This window comes from Oncorhynchus kisutch, linkage group LG17 (genome assembly GCF_002021735.2).
Source record: "Oncorhynchus kisutch isolate 150728-3 linkage group LG17, Okis_V2, whole genome shotgun sequence".
In the NCBI taxonomy this organism is placed as follows: Eukaryota; Metazoa; Chordata; class Actinopteri; order Salmoniformes; family Salmonidae; genus Oncorhynchus; species Oncorhynchus kisutch.
Window position 1 is genome coordinate 44,345,170 of NC_034190.2, and position 16,189 is coordinate 44,361,358.

At 44.4% G+C, this 16,189-nt stretch overlaps 1 pseudogene; it reads right to left on the reverse strand.

The window, feature by feature from the left end:
• Positions 1–16,189, reverse strand: part of LOC109907731 (solute carrier family 12 member 5-like) — a 184,225-nt pseudogene that overhangs the window by 97,146 nt on the left and 70,890 nt on the right.

Consider the following 16,189-nt stretch of genomic DNA (forward strand, 5'->3'; position numbering starts at 1 on the left):
TTTCTGTGTTTCTTTTGACGTGAAGGATTTGAATCCTCCGTACAGTTTTATAACTGTGCCTCCACAATCACCCAACCTCAACCCAATTGAGATGGTTTGGGATGAGTTGGACGACAGAGTGAAGGAAAAGCAGCCAACAAGTGCTCAGCATATGTGAGAACTCCGGCAAGACTGTTGGAAAAACATTCCAGGTGAAGCTGGTTGAGAGAATGCCAAGAGTGTGCAAAGCTGGCATCAAGGCAAAGGGTGGCTACTTAGAAGAATCTCAAATATAAAATATGTTTAGATTTGTTTAACATATTTTTGTTTGCTACATGATTCCATATGTGTCATTTCATAGTTTTGATGTCTGCACTATTATTCTAAAATAGTAAAAATAAATAAAAACCCTTGAATGAATAGGTGTGTCCAAACCTTTGACTGGAACTGTACATTTCCCTTGAGTTCAGTATGGTACACATGATGAATAAAGCTTGTGCAATAATAAAAGTCTATTTTATAGATGTGAGTAGAGGCATTTAGCCTCTTTGTGAGTCACTGACCTCCAGTTCTTGGTGTGAGGCGGTCCCTCCTCCAGCCTCATGAGGGCAAAGCGAGCAGCGCTGAGCGAGATGCCACGTATACCATCTCCCCATTCCTTCTCCGCCCTGTCACACGCCACCAAGCAGAGAGTTCGAGTCAATCAACCATTAATTAACTGAAATGTTCACTGGTACTAAGTGTGTGGGTTTAGTAACCTGTGAGTGTCAGTTACTAATGAATATAAGAACATCCCAACAGTGTTTAACCATTGTATTTGAAAATCTCCAGTTTGATTTATATTTCATTCAAATTTATTTTTGGATGGCCCATGTGTGAGAATAACATAAGTGCTGGTACATCAATATAGACTCCCTGATTTCTCAAAGCAGCCACATTAATCAGTGTGACTCAGTTAATACAACTTGATAACCCTCTGAACAGAATCAGGATAAATTGCTAAGAAAATGGAGAAAGACAACTTTTCTCTCTAGACTCAGCCAAATCTGTTATGGGTCTTGGCTCTGGGAAAAACCCATTTGAAAGGATAATTATTAATTATTAATTATTTCTTAGTTGCAATTATTCTCTGCTTTATAGTCTAAGGACTGGAAGCTCACTCACCCAGCGAACTCAATGTATTTGTAGATGCAGGTAGCGATCACCATGGCAACAATGGCGTAGTACCAGGAACAGATGAACATGAGTGACAGACACAAGCTCATGCCCAGGAAGGAGAGAGCCCTGTGGGGCAGAAGAACAGGATGTCACGTCTTCAGTCTGATGTTTGTTGCTGCTAGAGTCACACCACAGCTCTGATCATAATAATGGCCAGAGATTGGAGACAGGACATCTTGTCTCTCTGTCTGCTTTTGTTGTGGTCTTGCCAATAGAGGATTAATATAGGCTAAGACAAGCTCCAGATTCCCACAGTGTCTCTGGCAGACTACTCAGGTAAATAACAGCTTCCTAACAGAAACCTACTTGGCCTGGCCAGATATTCGGTGCCAGACATAAATGCTATAGTAGACTGTTTCACACCTGAGAATATTAGCACTCTTTGGTGATGATCCCACAGCTAAGAGAGAGACCAATGATGTTGAGTTGTTCAACTCACCAGTGGTAGAACTTGAAGCGCGGCCTCCAGTTGGGGGTTCTCAGCAGAGTCTGCAGGGCACAGGCCAGGTTGACAAACATGTAGCACATCAAGAAGAACCTACACAGAAATAAGAACTCAGTCAGAACAGCTGTACTTGCTACCAAGACATAACCATCTCCATAGTGTGTTTAAGGTGAAGCAAAATTAATATTAGATGGGGGATTGTCTTACATGGAGAGGATGGGGGCAACAGCGTCCAGAGAGGCGATGATGATGCCGATCTCACAGATACTAGCTGTGAGAAGCAGGGCCCAGGTAGGCTCTCCGTTGGCCTTGCCATGCCCAAACACCTACAGACAGTGAGATACTATTAACTATCCCGAGTGGCGCAGCGGTCTAAGGCACTGCATCTCAGTGCTAGAGATGTCACTACAGAACCTGGTTTGATTCCAGGCTGTTTCACAACCGGCTGTGATTGGGAGTCCCATAGGGCGGTGCACAATTGGGTCAGTGTTTGGCCGGGGTAGGCTTTCATTGTAAATAATAATTAGTTCTTTACTGACTTTCCTAGCTAAATAAAGGTTAAATAAAATAAAAAACACACATGCATCACAGCACATTGTAGTAAAAAATGGAGTGGACTGTAGGAGTTTCAGTGTCTCCTTTTTTCTCATTCAGGTCACACTGTTCCCTGCTGCAGGGTGATTAATCACTATCTACCCACAAGCTGCAAACGGTGGGTTTGGCAGGGGGGGTAAAGACAGCTTCCATCACAGCAAGTCAACCTGAACCTGGACTATAGTAGGGCCATGCATAAGTAATCACTGCTAGCTCCTACACACTTGAGAGGTATTTGAATAGAGTGGACTTAAATTGCTCGGAACAAACAGATACATTCTCTATGTGGTATTAAAACAGTAGTAGCTATGGTTCTGGTAATAGTATACAGTAAATTTACTATGCAGATCATTACCAATGTTGTGTGTGCTTGTTCGCTGATTGACCACTCCAAGAAATAGCTGTGCTAGCGTGGTTGTGAAAGTGTGTTTTATTTGCCTTTATATGTGTATGTGTGTGTACTCACTTTAAGGAAAGGGATGACGCTATCGCGAGAAATGGCCTGCAGGAGGCGTGGTGCTCCAGTCAAACTCTGAAGCCCAGCCCCACAGGTGGAGAAGAAGGATCCAATCACGATGACCCATGGTGACGGCCAAGCCAACGTACCAATCACAAGGTTACCGTCCACCCCCTCACCAAACCTGAGGTCAGAGTGATTCATTTCTAAGTTGTCTTTTTCAATGAATGTTTTTGCTATAACAACTGGCTTCTTCCATTGCATAATACATTCAGTATACACAACAGTTTTTTGGATTCTGAGTGTTTGGAAAGTTATTTGTTATTCTATGTTTTGTATCTGATTACATAGACAATTAGTGGGAGTATGCTAGTTACAGTCGCTAGTGAAAGTCTACACACCCCTTGCGCAGTCTTCACATTTTGCTGCCTTAAAATTACATCTGAAAAAGGGATTGATGTGTTGATTGCGTATGTCTTCATGCATCAGAGTTAATATGGAGCAAAGCCCAGGTAATAACTTACCTAACCCTGGGACAGAGTTTTATTTTTCAGAAAGACAATTATACACATGTTAATGCCAATGCCAATGTTTCCTGAATGGTCCAGTCTCAGTCCTCACTTTAATCTACTTGAAAATCAGAGACAAGGTTTGAATATTGCTGTCCATCAATGATTCACAATCACATTTACTGAGCTTGATCAATTTGAACAAAAACAATGGATACATTGCACTTAGAGTTGTACAAGGTTGGTAAAATCTTATTCAAAATGATTCACATCTGTAATGGCTGCCAAAGCTGCTTCAATCAAGTATTTACTCTACGGTGTGAAAACATATGCAATCAAGACATCTATTATTATCTTTATTATTAATAATTTGGAGAAAAAAATTCACTTTGAAAATGTGGAGTAGGTTGTGTAGATCTGTAAAAAAAATCTAATGTATTCCCTTTTAAGTTTTAATTTAAGGCAGAAAAATGGGAAGACTGCGCAAAAGGTTGTAGACTTTCACTAGGCACTGTATAGTAATAATGAAGGCAGTGGATGTATAGGTGAATACTAATGACTCACTTGTCCCTCAGAACCACCCCTTCAATACAGGCCCCAAACAGGACCACTGCAGACATGTCTGAGAGAAGCAGTGAAGGAATACACCTGCAGACTGTCTCCCAAACAAAGTTAGCCGAGCGTTTACAAAAGCTCAAAGACATATAGACCTAAATAAAGGATCAAATGCTTCATATGGTTTATTCAAACATTCAAACAAAGTATAGTTAATATTCCAGCGTATTATTGTCAGCAGTCCTTGAGAAATTACAAATCAGATTTCAGCACAATGGACAGCACCGCTTCAGTAATACTGGCAGTGGACCATGTTTCAGAACCATGGACAGCTCCGCTTCCAGTAGAACTGCCAGGGGTAGTACAGTGCATTCCATTCAGAAAGTATTCAGACCCCTTGACTTTTTCCACATTTTGTTACGTTACCGCCTTATTCTAAAATAGATTAAATAAAAATGTTTCCTCATCAAGCTACACACAATGCCCCATAATGACAAAGTGGAAACAGGTTTTTTGACATTTTTGCAAATGTATTACAAATAAAAAACAAAATTAACATAACATTCAGACCCTTTGCTATGAGACCCAAAATTGAGCTCAAGTGCATCCTGTTTCCATTGATCATAGAGCTCCGAGACAGGATTGTCTCGAGGAAAAGATCTGGGGAAGGGTACCAAAAAATGTAGGCAACATTGAAGGTCCCCAAGAACACATTGGCCTTCAGCATTCTTTAATGGAAGAAGTTTGGAACCACCAAGACTCTTCAATAGCTGTCCGCTGACAATCAAAACTGAGCAATCGGGGGAGATTGGGAGGTGACCAAGAACCTGATGGTCAATCTGACAGACCTCCAGTGTCCCTCTGTGGAGATGGGATAACATTCCAGAAAGACAACCTGCAGCACTCCACCAATCAGGTTTTTATTGTAGAGTGGCCAGACGGAAGCCACTCCTCAGTAAAAGGCACATTACAGGCTGCTTGGAGTTTGCCCAAAGGACTCTCAGACTATGAGAAACAAGATTCTCTGGTTGGATGAAACCAAGATTGAACTCTTTGGCCTAAACGACAAGCGTCACATCTGGAGGAAACTGGCACCATCCCTACGGTGAAGCATGGTGCTAGCAGTATCATGCTGTTGGGATATTTTTCAGCGGTAGGGACTGGGAGACTAGGCAGGATTGTGAGAAAGATGAATGGAGCAAAGTAAAGAGAGATCCTTGATAAAAATCTGCTCCAGAGCGCTCAGGACCTCAGAATGGGGCGAAGGTTCACCTTCCAATAGGATAATGATCCTAAACACACAGTCAACGCAGGAGTGGCTTCAGGACAAGTCTCTGAATGTCCTTGAATGGCCCAGCCAGAGCCTGGACTTGAAGCCGATCGAAGGTCTCTGGAGAGACCTGAAAATTACTGTGCAGCGACGCACCCCAACCAACCTGACAGGTTTTGAGAGGATCTTCAGAGAAGAATGGGAGAAACTCCCCAAATACAGGTGTGCCAAGCTTGTAGAGTCATACCTAAGAAGACTCGAGGCTGTAATCGCTGCCAAAGGTTCTTTATCAAAGTACTGAGTAAAAACCTGTTTTTGCTTTGTCATTACTGGGTATTGTGTGTAGTTTGATGAGGGGAAAAAACTATTTAATCAATTTTAGAATAAGGATGTCGTGCAACAAAATGTGGAAAAAGTCATGGTGTCTGAATACTTTCCGAATGCACTGTATATACTGTATTATAAACCAGGTGGTTCGAGCCCTGAATGCTGATTGGTTGACAGCAGTGGTATATCAGACCGTATACCACAGGTATGACAAAACACTTATTTTTACTGCTCTAATTATGTTGGGAAACCGTTTATGATAGCAATGCGGCACCTCGGGGGTTTGTGATATATATATATATATAATATACCATAGGCTAAGGGCTGTGTCCAGGCACTCTGCATTGCGTCGTGCGTAAGAACAACCCTTAGCCGTGGTATGTATACTACACCCCCTCAGGCTTTATTGCTTAATTATAAACCGGGTGGTTCGAGCCCTGGATGCCCTTGCCTGAAAGGCGTGGCCAACTACCACACCCCCTCACGCATTATGGCTTAATTAAAGGATACACACTATAGAAGTCGTGGTGATGGCTGCTATGGTGCCTATGGGGATGGACTTCTGGGCATCACGCAGGTCTCCAGAGCGGTTGGAGCCAGCCATGATGCCTGGGAGGCAGAGGAACAGACACAAACAGGATTAAACAGGACCAATTCCCATCCTTCACACTTGATGTCCTCTGTTTTACACGTTTAACTTTTTTCATTACACTGTGCTAGGAAGTGCTTTTTGGAATTATGTGGTGCACATTTTCAGAAGTGAAAAAGTGGAGGCACAACAAAAAAACGAATAGAATTTTCGATAAAAGACCTTAACAAAACGTATTCTTTACTTGTAGCAACTGTGTTTTTATGATGATCCAGCAAACGGGTGCTGTGTTCAACAAACCAGGAGCATCTCTCACAAAACATGAGTACTGATAATACTATACTGTATGTCACAGAGCAAATGTTTATACACAATGGGCATTTTATTCAGCTGTTATGCCATTGGGATGATAGTGGGAATGTGACTCATGTATTCCCCAGAATTTCTGCTGATGTGGTTTTTGGCAGAAATTCTACTTCCTCTCATTTCGCCCTATTCAGCTCCTTTTGTGTCATCAGTTGTGGAATGTATTTCTCTCTCTCTGCATTTGGGCCTGTGGAGAGACTCTCACGGCACTATTTGTCACCATGAAGTGGATATTACAACAGGAATAATGTTTCTCGCTGGTTTCCTTGGGTCTAGGAATGATGCTTTTGATCTGGTATTTACTTTGAATTCATAAGGTAAGATCTTTAAATGTAAATATAATAACTTAATATAGGTTATTAGATAAATCAGGTTACTGCTTGGCTGAAACAAAAGCCTGTACCTATACTGTCCTTTTGGGATAAGCTTGACCTAGTCGGTCCCCAGCAGTGACTCCTGACCCTTGACCCAGTGACTGACCTGTTACCCAGCAGTGACTAACCTGTGACGGAGGGGAAGTAGATCCCCACCAGTAGGGTGAAGAAGCTGGTGATGTCAGCCAGGACGTAACGGTTGGAGTTGGTGATGACAGCTTCAGGGTCCTGCATGGCAGAGATCCCCCGCTTCTCCAAGAAGTCTCCCTTCTCCAGATAGTAACCAAACAGATTCTCTGTGTAGAGAGAGAGTAGAGAGAGAGTAGAGAGAGAGAGAGAGAGAGAGAAATGCACATCATAACAATTACATACCTTTTGTGGAGTACCAGTACATCGCTCTACTACAGACTACATTCGATTACAATACATTCTGAGTGGGCACCTCTTACCAGCCAGTATACCACTGCTGACCCCTGGGATACCCTGGATCTCAGAGACATTGTTGTTTGCAAAGTATTCATCACAGGTAGCATTGAGGAACTCGGAGTCACAGAAAATCTTCCACAGTTTGGTGGTGACTGTGCCGTTGTCCCGCTCAATGACCTTGGCACAAACGTCAAATCCCTTGGAGATCAGAGTACGGTTCCCCAGGATACACACGCTGTAGGGGGTAGGACAGACATTACATAATCATTAGCTCCTTATTTATTTAGAGGTTGGGGAAAGCACAACATAAATCAACATAAATATGCAAGGCACATGGCTTGATTGAGTGAATGAAGTAAACATTAAACAAACAAATCAAAATCCGCTGGTTGCTTTGAGTTTATGGCTAGAGACAAGGTCATCATGGTTTTGTTTGTTTGGTTTGTAAAGCTCCGAAAGCTTTAAAGCTGGAACCCTTAACTGGTGAAATTGCTATGTCCGTTTGAGATATTACAACAACAAAGAAGTTACTGCAAACAACGAATATTGTTTTTTCCCCCTCAGACATCATTGCACTAGGACAGCAGAATATGCACTGCAATTTATTTGACCACGCTGCCAAATGCTCTTCTCTTCCCTTTTCATAAACAAAACAAAAATAATAACAAATACACTGGGGTGAACAGTGGCACTGTTTCCCCTAATGCGTATTTGATCTTTAAGGGACAGTTTGAAAATTATTGGGGGAGGAGGGAGTCAGAGACCACTCAGAGGTCAGAGAAGTAAGTGAACGTCATGGTCATCTCGTTTTTGGCATGCTGGATGCCCTATGCCACAGTGGCCTGTTACATCTTTACCAATCAAGGAACCAACTTCAGCCCTTTCATGATGACCATCCCAACCTTCTTTGCCCAGAGTGCTGCCCTCTACAACCCAGTCATCTATACTGAGTGTACAAAACATTATGAATCTGCTCTTTCCATCACGTAGACTGACCAGGTGAATCCAGGTGAACGCTATTATCCCTTATTGATGTCACTTGTTAAATTCACTTCAATCAGCACAGATGAAGGTGGAGGAGACATGATAAAGAAGGATGTTTAAACCTTGAGATAATTGAGAGATTGATTGTGTCTGTGTGCTATTCAGTGGGTGATTGAGCAAGACAAAATATGTAAGGGCCTTTGAACAGGGTATGGTACGTAGTAGGTGCAAAAATGCACCGGTTTGTATCAAGAACTGCAACGCTGCTGGATTTTTCTCTTTCCCATGAGTATCAAGAATGGTTCACCACCAAAGGACATCCAGCCAACTTGACACAACTGTGGGGAGCATTGGAGTCAACATGGGCCAAAAAAGGGTGCAACTCAATATTAGGAATGTGTTCTTCATGTTTTGTACACTCAGGTGTTCTTAATGTTTTTTTACATTCAGTTACTAGGGTGGAGGGTGGTCCAAAATAGGTGTTTTTTTTTAAGCTTTTGGGAGGATTTAGTGTGTGTTTATATTCGGCATGGGAGGGTAGTACATTTTCCTCCTGGTTTACATTCACTATTTTGCAGGCTTTACTATATAATAGATTCCATCTTAGGCATATTTCCTCATCTGCTTCTCTTATGCTCTATGCTAACTATACCACATGTCAATATAGTCTATCTTGTCCTCTATCCACCATTCATAGTGGCAGAAGTGGTAGGTGGATTGTTTGTCCAGATCTGCAATAGGCTAACTAGCAATCATACCACACATGAATAATTTAAGCTGCCCCAATTTTATATACAGTGGGGAAAAAAAGTATTTAGTCAGCCACCAATTGTGCAAGTTCTCCCACTTAAAAAGATGAGAGAGGCCTGTAATTTTCCTCATAGGTACACTTCAACTAGAAAATCACATTGTAGGATTTTTAATGAATTTATTTGCAAATTATGGTGTTCACCGGAACAGCTCTTCCACCTGAGGCAGGGGACGAAGAGCACCCAGGAGTTCGCCCTGGAATTTTGGACCTTGGCAGCCGGAGCAGGATGGATCTACAGACTCCCTAAATTCTATCAGCATATTGATTGTGCTACCCAGGGCTTGTAAAACCCTGGATCATTGATATTCTAACTTCCGCGACGCATATAAGGCCCTCCCCCGCCCTCTTTTTGGAAAAGCTGACCACGACCCCATTTTGTTGCTCCCAGCTTATAGCTCCCGCGCTCAGGTCTGTTCAACGCTGGTCCGAACAATCTGATCCCACGCTTCAAGATTGCTTCGATCACATGGAATGGGATATGTTCTGCACTGCGTCAAACAACAACATTGACGAATACGCTGATTCGGTGAGCAAGTTTATTAGCAAGTGCATCAGCAATGTCGTACCCACAGCAACAATTTAGCTGTTGTCACGAATCCCGCCGAAGATGGTGTCTCTTCCAGTTCGGGCGGCGCTCGGCGGTCGTCGTCGCCGGCCTACTAGCTGCCATCGATTCCCTTTCCTTTTGTTTCTGTTAGTTGGGTCTAATTGGTTACACCTGTTTTGAGTTTAGGCTATTTAAGGGCACTAGGCCCGCTGGTTATTGTGCGGGTTTGTTCTCTGTTTTATGGTGTTGGTTGATTATTGTGATCTCTATTTTTCCGGACAGTTTTAGTCCTGTTTATTTGGACGGGTTGTTTCATGCGCCCTTGTGTTTTGCATGTCTGTTTTTCCGCTGTCATTGGAATAAAAGATCCACGTACGGAACTACCTGCTCTCTGCGCTTGACTCCTCCACCCACCATTCATAGAAGTCATAACACCTGTTTGGGGTAGCAGGCAGCATTTTCACTTTTGGATAATATTATTATTAGTATTGGATAGAAAACATTCTGAAGTTTCTAAAACTGTTCAAATCATGTCTTTGAGTATAACAGAACTCATTTAGCGGGCAAAATCCGGAGGACAGACCATTCAGATTATTTTTTTTTAGATACAAAAAATCACTGTCTTTTCAATAGGTTTTCACGGGGAATCCAGAATTCTAATCGACTTTCCTGCAGGTTCTACCGCTTCCACTTGATGTCACCAGTTTGTAGAAATTGGTTGAGGTTTTTCCTTTGTGTAATGAAGAAGTACCATAGCTCAGAACGAGAGTCACTTCATGTGTACCTTTTGATAGAGGCACGTTACCAGAAAAGTAGCGTCAGTTTGTTTTGCTCCTGTATTGAACACAGATCATCCCGTCTTCAATTTGATCGATTATATACGTTTAGAAATACCTAAAATTGTATGACAAAAGTAGTTTGAAATGTTTTGGCAAAGTTTACAGGTAACTTTTGAGATATTTTGTAGCGACGTTGCGTAAGTTGGAAGTGGTGTTTTTCTGGATCAAACATGCCAAATAAATTGACATTTTGGATATGTATCGACGGAATTAATTGAACAAAAGGACCATTTGTGATGTTTATGGGACATATAGGAATGCCAACAAAAGAAGTATACTGAAATATACTACTCTCTCATTGTTTACTGTTGTGCTATCATCAGAAAATAGCATCTTATGCTTTCGCCAAAAAGCCTTTTTGAAATCTGATATGTTGACTGGATTCACAACGAGTGTAGCTTTAATTTGATATCTTGCATGTGTAATTTATTGAAAGTTAGATTTTTATAGAAATGTATTTGAATTTGGCGCTCTGCATTTTCCCTGGCTATTGGCCATGTGGGACGCAAGCGTCCCGTCTACCCCAGAGAGATTAAAACATTCCCAAACTAGAAACCGCGGATTGATGGCAGCATTCGTGAGAAACTGAAAGTGCGAACCACTGCTTTTAACCAGGGCAAGGTGACCGGAAACATGACCGAATACAAACAGTGTAGCTATGCCCTCCGCAAGGCAATTAAACAAGGTTTGTGTCAGTATAGAGACAAACTAGAGTCGCAATTCAAGGGCTCAGACACAAGAGGTATGTGGCAGGGTCTACAGGCAATCACGGATTATAAAAAGAAAACCAGCCCCATTGCGAACCAGGATGTCTTGCTCCCATACAGACAATACAACTTCTTTGCTCGCTTTGAGGACAATACAGTGCCAATGACACGTCCCGCTACCAAAACCTGTGGACTCTCCTTCACTGCAGCCGACGTGAGTAAAACATTTAAACGTGTTAACCCTCGCAGAGCTGCAGGCCCAGACAGCATCCCCAGCCGCGTCCTCAGAGCATGCGCAGACCAGCTGGCTGATGTGTTTACGGACATATTCAATCAAACCTTATCCCAGTGTGCTGTTCCCACATGCTTCAAGAAAGCTAAGGTAACTGAGCTAAATGACTACCGCCCCGTAGAACTCACTTCCGTCATCATGAAGTGCTTTGAGAGACTAGTCAAGGACCATAACACCTCCACCCTACCTGACACCCTAGACCCACTCCAATTTACTTAACTCCCCAATAGGTCCACAGACGATGCAATCGCAACAACACTGCACACTGCCCTAACCCATCTGGACAAGACGAATACCTATGTGAGAATGCTGTTCATCGACTACAGCTTCGCATTTAACACCATAGTACCCTCCAAACTCATCATCAAGCTCGAGATCCTGGGTCTCGACCCCGCCCTGTGCAACTGCGTACTGGACTTCCTGATGGGCCGCCCCCAGGTGGTGAGGGTAGGTAACAACATCTCCACCCCACTGATCCTCAACACTGGGGCCTCACAAGGGTGTGTTCTGAGCCCTCTCCTGTACTCTGGCTATCGAGGTCTAAATCAAATCACGGTGAGGTACAGTTACCCGCTACCTCTCATCGACACGGCGATTGAGTCAATGCACGGGCCGCGCTTCTTCACTAAACTGGATCTCAGGAGCGCTTACAACCTGGTGCGTATCCGGGAAGGAGACGAGTGGAAGACGGAGTTTAGTACCACCTCAGGGCATTATGAGTACGGAGTTTAGTACCACCTCAGGGCATTATGAGTACCTCGTCATGCCGTATGGGTCTTCCAATCCTTTGTAGACAAAAATTTCAGGGAACTGCACGGGCAGGGTATAGTGGTGTATATCAATGACATTCTGTGTCCTTGATACGCAGGGTACTTGGGCGACTGTTGGAGCATGACCTCAAGCATGACCTCAAGACTGATAAATGCCTGAGAAATGTTCTGTTCTTTCAGAAATGCCTGTTCTTTCCACATCAGGGGTGAAGATGGAAAGTGACCGCATTTCAGCCTTGCGTAATTGGCCGACTCCCACCACTGTAAAGGAGGTGCAGCAGTTTTTTAGGGTTTGCCAATTACTACCGGAGATTTATCAGGCGTTTTAGCCAGGTGGCGGCTCCCATTACCTCATTGCTGTACGTTTGCATTGGTCGGCTGAGACGGACAGTGCTTTTGGGCACCTAAGGGCTCTGTTTACCTCGGCACCCGTGCTGGCCCATCCGGATCCCTCTTTGGCGTTCATAATGGAGGTGGACGCGTCCGAGGCTGGGATAGGAGCCGTGCTCTCTCAGCACTCGGGTACGCCACCGAAAGCTCCACCCCTGTGCTTTCTTCTCAAAGAAACTCAGCCCGGCGGAGCGGAACTATGATGTTGGGGACCGGGAGCTGTTTGCTGTGGTTAAAGCTTTGAAGGCGTGGAGACATTTGCTTGAAGGGGCGAATCACCCTTTCCTCATCTGGACTGACCCCTGCAACCTGGAGTACATCTGGGCAGCGAGGAGACTGAATCCTCATCAGGACCGGGTTCCCAAAATGTGAAGGTAGACGCACTGTCCCGGCTGTATGACACAGAGGAGCGGCTCATGGTTCAGACTCCCATACTCCCGGCCTCCTGCCTGGTTGCACCAGTCGTGTGGGAGGTGGACGTGGACATTGAGCAGACGTTACATACAGAGCCCGCTCCCCTTCAGTGTCCCGTCTGGCGTCTGTATGTTCCATCTGCTGTCCATGACCAGTTGATCTATTGAACCCACACGTCACCCTCCTCTGGTCATCCGGGGATCGGTTGGACGGTGCGCTGTCTGAGTGGGAAGTACTGGTGGCCTACCTTGGCAAAGGACGTGAGAGATTATGTTTCCTCCTGCTCGGTGTGTGCCCACTGTAAGGCCCCTAGACACCTGCCCAGAGGTAAGCTACAACCCTTAACCGTTCCACAATGGCCTTGGTCACACCTGTCGGTGGATTTTCTGAACAATCTTCCTCCCTCACAGGGAAACACCATGAGTCCTGTAGTCTCCTCCATCTGTCCAGTCTCCCTATGGCCCTACAGACTGTGGAGGCCTTGTTTACACATGTCTTCCGGCACTACTGGGTGCCTGAGGATATAGTGTCTGATCGAGGTCCCCAGTTCACTTCAAAGAGTCTGGAGGGCGTTCATGGAACATCTGGGGCCTCGATCAGCCTCACCTCAGGTTTTCACCCCGAGAGTAATGGGCAGGTGGAGAGAGTGAACCAGGATGTGGGCAGGTTTCTGCGGTCTTATTGCCAGGACCGGCCGGGGGAGTGGGCGGCGTTCGTGCCCTGGGCCGAGATGGCGCAGAACTCGCTCCGCCACTCCTCCACTAACCTCTTGGGGTACCAGCCGGTTATGGCGCTCTGGCTTCAGAGTCAGACTGAGGCTCCTGCAGTGGACGACTGGTTCAGGCTCGCGGAGGAGACATGGGAAGCCGCCCATGTTTACCTCAAGCAGGCTGCGCTGCGGCAAAAAACCAGCACGGACCTTCACCGCAGTGAGGCCCGAAACCTGCCCCTGCGCCTGCCCTGCCGGAAGCTGGGCCCGCGGTTTGTGGGGCCATTCAAAGTCCTGAGGAGAGTGAACGAGGTATGTTACAGGTTACAGCTTCCCCCCGATTACCGTATTAACCCCTCGTTCCATGTGTCTCTCCTCAGGCTGGTGGTGGTTGGTCCGCTCCAGGAGTCTGAGGTAAGAGAGGTTCCTCCACCCCCTCTGGACATCAAGGGGGCCCCGGCGTACTCCGTTCTTCCCATCCTGGATACGAGGCGTCGGGAGGGGGGCCTTCAGTACCTCATGGAGTGGGAGGAGCACGGTCCGGAGGAGAGGTGCTGGGTTCCGGTGGCGGACGTGTTGGACCCTGAAATGCTGCAGGAGTTCCACCGTCTCCGGCCAGATCGCCCTGCGCCTCGCACTCCGTGTCGTCCCCGAGTCAGCCGCATGTCAAGGGGGGGGGGGTACTGTCACGACTTCCCGGCTCCTCTCCTTGTTTGGGCGGCGGTCGACGTCACCGGTCTTCTAGCCATCGCCGCTCCATTTTTCATTGTTCCATCTGTTTTGTCTTGTTCCCCGCTCACCTGGTTTACATTCTGTAATCACACTGCATATATATATTCCTCTGTTCCCCCCATGTCTTTGTGTGGAATTGTTTTTTGTGTTGTGTTTATTGTATCGAGCCAGTCTGGTTTTTCACCCTGGGCATTGCCTGTACCCTACTGCGGAAATTTTGGTGAAACTTATGGTTGTATTCTTGAAGGTATTTTGCGCTTGTCACTTTTGCCGGTTGGCTTGAGTTGTTGCTGTTTGCGCCCGTCTGTTATTTCTCTTGGCAAATAAAGTCGCCTGATCACCTATCTCTGCTCTTCTGCACTTGACTCGAATGACCAGCAGAGAAAACCCTGACACTCGTATTTCTCTATTCTGACTATTAACTCTAGAAAAGCTGGGCATCGAGCAATGCGTTCTGAGCCAAAGTCAAAACAATCATACATACATTACGAAAAAAACTTTCTAGAGTTTATTTTACTGTAAAGAAAACAAAAAACACCACAATTCAAGTGTTATACAACATCATAAAGAAATGAATTTAGTTAAGGGAGGACTTTAGAAGCATAAAAAAGGAATACATTTTATTTCAAAAGAACATAAAATTATAGTTGTATTATGTTACTAGTCTGCTTTAGTGGCCTATGGCTATACTTCTGCAAGTTCTCACTTGTAGAATGCATGGAACAACAGATGTAATATTCTACAAAAAGTAATATTTTGAAATAGAGCGCATCCCTTACTTTTAAGAGTTGTTTGGCAAATGAACAGTACTAGTCAAAAGTTTGGACACACCTACTCATTCAAGGCTTTTTCTTTATTTTTACTATTTTCTACATTGTAGAATAATAGTGAAGACATAAAACTATAATAACACATATGGAATCATGTAGTAACCAGAAAAGTGCTGATCAAGTAGAAATATATTTTATACTCGAGATTCTTCGAAGTAGCCACCCTTTGCCTTGATGACAGCTTTTCACACTATTGGCATTCTCTCAACCAGTTTAATGAGGTAGTGTCACATTCTGACCATCGTTCGTATGTGTTTTCCTTGTTTTAGTGTTGGTCAGGACATGAGCTGGGTGGGCATTCTATGTTGGTTGTCTTGTTTGTCTATTTCTGTCTGGCCTGATATGGTTCTCAATCAGAGGCAGGTGTTAGTCATTGTCTCTGATCCTTCAACTAAAGAGAACCGTTACAGGTAGTCAGCTGGAATGCATTTCAATTAACAGGTGTGACTTGTTAAAAGTTATTTTGTGGAATTTATTTCCTTCTTAATGCATTTGAGCCAATCAGATGTGTTGTGACAAGGTAGGGGTGGTATACAGAAGATAGCCCTATTTGGTAAAATACCAAGTCCATATTATGGCAAGAACAGCTCAAACAAGCAAAGTGAAACGACAGTCCATCATTACTTTAAGACATGACGATCAGTCAACATGGAAAAGTTCAAGAAATGTTTAAGTTTCTTCAAGCGCAGTCACAAAAACCATTCAGCGCTATGATGAAACTGTCTCTCATGAGGACCACCACAGGAAAGGACAACCCATCCTCTGCTGCAGAGGATAAATTCATTAGAATTACCAGCCTCATAGATTGCAGCACACTTAACCAGCATGGCTACCACAGCATTCTGCAGCGATACGTCATTCCATCTGGTTTGCGTTTAGTGGGATTATCAATTGTTTTTCAAGAGGATAATGACTCAACACACCTCCAGGCTTTGTAAGGGATATTTGAACAAGAAGGGGAGTGATGGAGTGCTTTATCAGATGACCTTGCCTCCACGATCACCCGACCTCAACCCAGTTGATATGGTTTGGTGTGAGTTGGACTGCAGAGTGAA